The sequence below is a fragment of the Myotis davidii genome, unplaced genomic scaffold (assembly GCF_000327345.1).
Source record: "Myotis davidii unplaced genomic scaffold, ASM32734v1 scaffold6, whole genome shotgun sequence".
Lineage (NCBI taxonomy): Eukaryota > Metazoa > Chordata > Mammalia > Chiroptera > Vespertilionidae > Myotis > Myotis davidii.
Genome location: NW_006383011.1, coordinates 10959849 through 10968391, shown reverse-complemented (window position 1 = coordinate 10968391; position 8543 = coordinate 10959849).

Here is an 8543-nt window from a genome sequence, read left to right as displayed (position 1 = left end):
CGCCCCAACTCCCCAATCGGCCCTGCTCTGAGCCCGACCAGGGGCTGCACCTAGGGATTGGGCCTGCCCTCTGCCACCTGGGAGCAGGCCCAAGCCAGCAGGTCGTTATCTCCCGAGGGGTCCCAGACTGCAAGAGGGCACAGGCCCGGCTGAGGGACTCCCTCTACCCCCTGAGTGCACAAGGCCTCTAGTGTAAAATATAAAATAAGGAGACAAAGCATGAAACCAAGAAAAATATGAACTATAAAAAGGCAAAATAAGGTGAAGAAAACAAAACAATGCAAATGGATATTTATAAGGGCCTGTCACATGGCCTCCAAAGTGCCTGAGAGCCAAAGGAAAGAAAAAGTAAACTTTTCTCAGCAACATACACGTTTGTGTTACCTCAAAGGATAAGTCATCCCAGTTCCTTATACGAAGCCAAGTTCTAAGCTAGCATCAGTACTAAACAAAATGCCAGGCGTGTCACAGACATGCCAGGCCTACTCCTGACTCCATGGTCACTGCCATGCTGTCTGGAATGCTTCCCATCTCCCCTCACCCCCACCCCCATCCGTCACATGTCTCAGTTCCTCACTGGCTCAAGCCTTTCTGCAAATATGATTGTCTCACTGAGGTTTTCCCCCAAAACCCTGCTTAAAATTGAAAACCTCCACCCCCTTTTCTCTGAGTGATTTTTCTGCATGGTATTTATCATCCTCTAACACACCATAAGATATATTCATGTTGCTTATTGCCTATAATTCCAGAGTACTTTGACAAAGATGCCAACATAGTCCTGTGTGGAAAGGATGCTCTCAAAAAAAGGGTGCTGAGGTCATTGGATATTATATGAAAAAAAGAAAACTTAGACCCTCACTTCACATATGTACAAAAATTAACTAAAAATGTATTACAAACCTAAATACATGTTAAACCTATTAAGATTTTAGAAGAAAACACACAGAGAGAGACAAAAATCAATATTTATGACACTGAATTAGGTAAAGAGTGTTAGAGTACCAAAGTACTATCCATAAAGAAAAAATCAATACAATGGACTTTATCAATATTAAAAATGTCTTCACTTAGAAGACACCATTAAGAAAATAGAAAAACAAGTCAAATACTGGAAGAAAATATTTATAAATTATATATCTGATAAAAAGAATTAATATCCAGAATATATATTAAAAAATTATAACTGATTAATATGATAAATAGCCCAATCTAACAACTGACAAAACATTTTATCAAATAATATAATATATACCCAAATGGCCAATTAACACATAAAAAAAGGAGTTAGCATCATCAGTCATTAGTGAAATTCAAATTAAAATCACAATGTGATATCACTTTACACCCATTAGGATGCCAATAATCAAAAAGCTTGTCAATAACAAATACTGGTGAGAATGTGGAAAAACCCTCATACATAGGTGTTGGAATGTAAAATGGTATTGCCACTCTGTGAAAATTTGGGCAGTTTTTTTTTATAACATGTAGCATCAACTGTCACATAATACAGCAATTCCTTCATAGGAATTTACCCAAAAGATATGAAAACTATGTTCATATATACCAGTGGTTCTCAACCTTCCTAATGCCGCGACCCTTTAATACAGTTCCTCATGTTGTGGTGACTCCCAATTTCATTGTTACAAATTGAACATAATTAAAGCATAGCGATTAATCACAAAAACAATATGTAATTATATATGTGTTTTCTGATGGTCTTAGGCGACCCCCGTGAAAGGGTCGTTTGACCCCCAAAGGGGTCGCGACACACAGGTTGAGAACCACTGATATATATGAATGTTCATAGCAAACTGTTCATAATAGCCAAAAACTTTTAAAAATTCCAAATTAACTGGTGACTAGATAAACAAAATGTAATATATCTATGTAATGGAATACTATTCAGCAATAAAAATTTAAGAAAACCTAATATCCATTACTTCATAGATGAACTTCAAAAACATACTAAGGCAAAAAAGCCAGAAGCCAAAGGCCACGTATAGTTGATTCCCTCTATGTTAAATACCTAGAAAAGGTAACTTTATGAAGAGAAAAGGCAGCTTGGTGAATGGGAGCAGCCTTAACTGCAAACAGGTATGGGGGGACTTTGTGGGGTGATAGAAATGCTCTAAAATTTGATTGTGGAGATGGTTAGCAGGTCTACCAATTCAGTAAAAATCAAGGACTGTATATTTAAATAGGTGTTTTATGGGGAACAAATTTTATTTCTAATATATTTTTATTAGCTTCAGAGAAGGGAGAGGGAGAGAGATTGAAACATCAATGATGAGAGAGAATCATTGATTGGCTGCCTCCTGCACACCCCCTTCTGGGGATCAAGCCCGCAACCAGGCACATGCCCTGACCAGAATGGAACTGTGACCTCTTGGTTCAATAGATTGTGCTCAACCTCTGAGCCACTCCAGCTGGGCTGGAGAGTAAATTTTACCTCAATAAAGCTGTTGGGTTTTTTTTAATGGAAATGAGCAGTCACCTGCCTTCCATAAGTCCATAGTCTAAGGAGATACAGATATTGTTTTAAATAAAATTAGTATGTGCTGAGTCAGAAAGATGCTGTTACTTCCAGCTATATCAGGGTTACTTATGTCAAACCAAGATCCCTGGGTGATTCCCCACTGCTTTTTCCTCAAGGCATGTTACAATTTTTAATGTTGGCAGATCCTTGAGCAGAAAATAGTAGCTTAAAGCTTGCAACCAGGGTTTGAGAAGCCAAGGTGCCAAAGAAAAGGAAGCCACAAAATAAAGACCCCCACCAGCTGCACAGCTTTTCCCTAGAGACATCTGTCAAGTTCAAAGTTATGCAGGACAACAAGCGAAGAAGCAAAATGTGATAAGTCACAGATAATTTGAATTAATGTTCAAATATTAAGCCAACCTTAAATTTTTGGAATAAACTCAATTAGGCTGTGATGAACTACCCTTTCCGTAGATCACTGAATTCCATTTGTTTAGAATTTTTGCATCTGTCTTCATAAAGGAGATTAGCGTATGTTTTTTCTTTTAATATCCTTGTTGGGTTTTGGTATCAAGATTATGCTGACCATGTAAAAGGAATCGGAAGTGTTCCCTCTTTTGCTGGTCTGTAGAAGAATTTGTGTAATATTAACATTATTTGTACCTTAAATTGTTGGAAGAATTCACCAATGAAGATCTCTGGGCCTGGAATTTTCTTTGGGATGGTTTTTAATTGTGGGTTTTCATTCATAGATTTCAGTTCTCTGGTGAAATTCTCCATCTAGCAAGTTACTTTCATAAACATATTAAGAAATTATTTTAATCTCTAATAACTCTGTTATGTGAGCTGCTGGTGGGTCTGTTCCTATTTGCACATGTCCCCTCCTCCACTGCACAGTGCAAACTGTCACTGAGCAGATCCTTCCCATGAGTCTCCCTTCAGGGATCCCAAGGCAGAACATGTTCCATGGACTATGAGCATCTCTCAGTGGGACCCTGGGAGAAGTGAGGAGCTAGTGACCCATCAGAACAAAATAAATGCACAACTACGAGCTTTCATTTATCTAATAAATGCAAGGCTTGATGCACCAACTGGGCTCAATGATGCAGCAAGATCTGTCCAAAGGAAGGTGGTGTAGGTGGCTCTTCCCTGCCTGGGCATTCAGGGCACCTCTATTGCTATTTTGGAGTTTTCTCTTCTACCCTGGTTTAACCTCAAAAAACTCATAACCCTGTGACAAAAATAAAATAAAATAAAATGAAGACGTTCCAACATTGCAACCTCTACATTTCGATTTTAAAATTTCTAAACTTACTCAACTGAATGTCCCTTTAAGCAAATGACTTGCCTTCCAAAAACACACATATAATTAGGCCCTCCTACCAGAAGCATCTCCTTTGAACACCCCTTCCGTCTTGGCATTAGCGCCTTCTGATCTCCAACATGAACTGTGAACTCTGTTCTCTCCATGGCCCAGCCGCTCCTTACTGCTCAGCAGTTCTCACTGCTCCCAAGCAGAGACCTCTGCTTTGAGGTGACCTCTCTCTCCACACCCACCTTCCCCACCCACCTTTGCTTCATCCTCTTCTCGTGGGTATACCCTTCCCTTTCCAGTCAAACACCTCCACCTAAGTGAGGCTGTCACTAGCCTTGCTGATGCTGATCTTCTGGACCTTGTAGCATCACACCTGCAGGACATAATTTGCAGGCATTATACCCCAAAGAGCTGTGTGGCGTGCTTTAAAATATGGCCAACCGGGGTCAAGGGGATGTCCAGGGAAACCAGCAGGCTATCTCCTAAGAAGCCTCAAGGGAGACACTCTTTAGCTTAATGGGTTTGTCTCCTGGACATGCAGGCTCAGACACCACGTGTGCAATCATGCCATGAGTGGGTTGTTTCTGAGGAAGGACGCACATGACCCAAGATCCTAAGGCGCACTCACTTGGAGCCAGTACAGGAGAATGGTTATGTGCTTAGACACTGAGGCCAGACTACCTGGATTCACACTCCAACTCCACCGTTTGCTGGCTGTGCAACCTTGGGCCAAGTACTGAATCTCTCTGGGCTATATTTTCTTGTTTATAATATTGAGATTTTAATAATGCCATCCTCAAAGACTGTTATGGTGATTAAATGAGTTAATACATGCAAAGTGCTCAGACCAGGCATGTGGTAAGCACTCAAAAAGGTAAGCATGTTGCCCTAACCAGTTTAGCTCAATGGGTAGAGCGTCGGCCTGCAGACTCAAGTGTCCCAGGTTCGATTCTGGTCAAGGGCATGTACCTTGGTTGCAGGTACATACCCAGTAGGGAGTGTGCAGGAGGCAGCTGATCAATGTTTTTCTTTCATCTATGTTTCTAACTCTCTATCCCTCTCCCTTCTTCTCTGTAAAAAATCAATAAAATATATATATATTTTTTAAAAGGTTAGCGTGTACATGTCCCAAGGAAATTATATACATAAAATCTAGCTAGCCTAGTTTCTGCTTGGTAAACATGGACCAAGACCAAGTAGCTTTTGTTATAAGACTCACATAAGGAAAAGGGGTAGAGAGTGTAACAGTTAAGAACTTGGGCTTTCCATCCTGGCCCCAGCACTTATTAATTGCATAACCATGGGGAGACTTCTTTAACTTCTCTGAGCCTTAGTTCATCGATATAACAGGGATAATAACAGGATCTTCATCATAGAGTTGTTGTTAAGTTCATGGGGAAAGTCTACGTGGACTTCACACTGTGCCTAGCGCACAGAAACCACTCATTACCGAATAGCTCCTATTGTTGATATTCAGCACCAGCCCAGTATTCATTTCACCGCACTCAGCTGCCTCTTGAAATCATCAGCCCTTCTTTCTCTCTTTTCCTTGTCTGATTTTCTTCAACACCCAGATAGCACCCTCTGGCGTTTTGATCCTTAGGCAAACTTTCATAAAGAACTTTCACAGGGCCTAGATTACAACAGAGAAGACATGCTGGTCTACAGGGCAGAGGCAGGAGACCCATATTTGAGTGTGACCCTGCCATGTTACATATGGTATGTTGAACTGGACACATAACATCACTCTGCCTCATCTCCTCGTCTTCAAGGATCAACAGATAATCAATATAGGAGTGATTTGGAACATTTAAAGTACAATACAATGTCAACCACTAGTAACAATCATAGTAAACAATTTTGGGCCCTGATTTTAGAAGGAGCACAGACCTCCAAAATAGAATGCCTTGGGTTCCCCACCTGCAAATTAGCAATACTAATGACTTTCCTCTAGCACTGGCCCGAGATACGAGATGCAAAATGAGGGACATAAAGCTCCTGGGAGGGACGGATTCTGTAGAAACAGAAACAGAATGTAATCCCCGTGTGGCAGGGATGGATCCCGAGGCACCTCACTTCTGGCAGCACCGAATGAAGGTGAGCAATGAAGCACAAAATGAGACCAGAATTGGCTCCGCAAGACAGCACCTGGTCCTCTTACCATTCATTACATCTGTCAGCTCCTCAACTAAGGAGCAAAGACTGAAACTCAAGCCTGGCAATTCTCACTTCTCGTTGATGTGGACTGGGGTCAATTAGAGTCAGGACCAGGTTTCCTTCCATGCCTGGAAAAATAGTACATCTGCCAGTCATCTGCCAGGGATGCACAATGAACATCAAGGAAAACAACTGCCCCTCCAAATAGATTCTTTCCCCCAAAGGGCACTAATGGAGTATTCACCTCAGAGTCTTCAAACTCCAGACACCTGTAAGACCTGTGGAGTCCTAACTGAACAGACATGCCTCACAGCTCCATCAGCTATGCGTATCAGGTGCCAAAGCCCCTGCTGCCCTAACGATTCTCGGGTTGGCTGATAACCAACCTCGTACTCCTGATCTCCTGGTATAATAATGTTAAAATGCAAAATGCTCCATGAAGACTATATGTGAAAGTTCAGTCATTAGCAGCTTAGGGTTAATACATGTCAGATCTTTTTGTGGGCATGACTTACCTTTTCAAGGAGGAAAAATAGATGCTGAATCAAAAATCAGTGGACACAACCACCTTACAATTTTACCTAGGTCAGGCCTCAAGCTGTGGCTACTGATTCAAGTTATTGAAAAGGACCACATCACTTATGAGCACTTCCTACTATATCTCTAGGAGGAATGACACTGCAGATTTGAATGGGACCATCTGGACAGGGAGAAATGGAATAATACATCAGTGTGTTTGAGAGCTTGTTTGGAGCGCAGTTACTCGTATACCCTTGACCGAAGACCAGTCCTCTCCTCTGGGGGAAGGAGCAACCGAGCATGCAGCTTTGGGAGGGACGTACATGGATCAGTGAGGGTGGAGGGGACACCCACCTAGCCAGCCAGATCAGTAAATCAACCCTGGAGATCAATAGGGTGACAGATGTCACAGCCAGACCACCCTCACATCTTTTATTGTGAATTATTGTACAGATGTCATGTTTTCAAATACTTTTAAGTTTCAGGAGTTACTCAAATATTTCAATAACTTGGTTCTTTAATTATAACTCTCTAATTATATCCTTGGAGTTGTTGCTAAAGTTATTGTTTTAAAATATTGAATGACCTAAAATTGCAAGTCAGTTGTGCAACCAAATGCTGCAATGGTTCCATTTCAAAAATATTATGAGAGGCCTGGTGCATGAAATTTGTGCACTTGCGGCGGGGGGAGGGTTCCCTCAGCCCAGACTGTGCCCTCTCGCAGTCCAGGAGCCCTCATCCAGCAATCAGACATCATTAGCCCTGCCACGGAGGCGGGAGAGGCTCCTGCCACCACTGCTGAGCTCGCCAGCCATGAGCCTGGCTTCTGGCTGAGCGGCGCTCCCCCTGTGGGAACATACTGACCACCAAGAGGCAGCTCCTGCATTGAGTGTTTGCCCCCTGGTGGTCAGTGCGCATCATAGTGACTGGTCGTTCCACTGTTCAGTTGATTTGCATATTAGCCTTTTATTATATAGGATAATATTGCTCATCTGAGCTCCCATGAGCCTCCCATGTGTTTCTCCAACTTTCTGGAACAAATTTTCCTTCCCTGTCCTCCTTCTCTGCTACTTAACCCCAGCAATGCTGTTTTATTACAATCTTGGAGCTTTAAAAAAATAACATGTGAGAGAAAAATATTATAGTTTACAATAAATATTTTGCTCCCACATATTGTTACCTGAGGAGCAGGTCAGCTGAACACATGCATTTTCCATTTGTAAGGGTCTGTTCTGCATACACTGTAATTTAGTTTATACCTGGCCTTCAACTCACACCTACAGCTCCAAATGAAACTCCTGAACAGACTAATGAATGGTTTTATGAAATAAAGAGGAAAGAAAATGACCTAGCAAATCTTCTGGAACCCAATACCACCCCCAAATATATAACTTTATTTCAGTAATAAGAGTAGCCAAATATTAAATAAGGAATATTATGAGGAAATGAACCATTTTTAAGCATTAAAGAGAAAGCACTCTTATTTGTGACAGCTCATGTCCACAGAACATGTACACATATACCATCAGGTCTCCTCTTAGGGTCCTGAGACTCCTAGACTCACAAACCTGGAATTCAAACACAGCAGGAGCATGTTTGTACCTCTAGTTTTCTATTCCTGGGTTTCCCTCATTCTCCTGACTCAAAGACGACAACTGGCTGACCACACCTGCTCAAGGTGGGACCCAGTGCCCTGTGTGGTTTCTATCAGCCAAAACACTTGTAGCAGACATAACTTTGAAAAGCAAAATGCACAGTCTAGTGGGGACACATCTAACTCTTCCATAACTTTAGAAATAGAAGTAGTGTAGATGAGGAGTTAGGGAAAAAATATGTATCTAACCATCAGCCTATCAACTCTCAATGAATTAGAACATTCCATTCCCCTAAGCCCTACTGTGGTCTATTGTCTAGTTATTTGAATTGACCTTCCCTGTTCTTATCAAAGCAGCATCTGTCGCCTGGCTGGTGTGTGGCTCAATAGTTGAGTGTCAACCTCTGAACCAGGAGGTCATCGCTGGATTCCTGGTCAGGTCACATGCCCGGGTTGTGGGATCAGTCCCCTGTTGGGGGGTT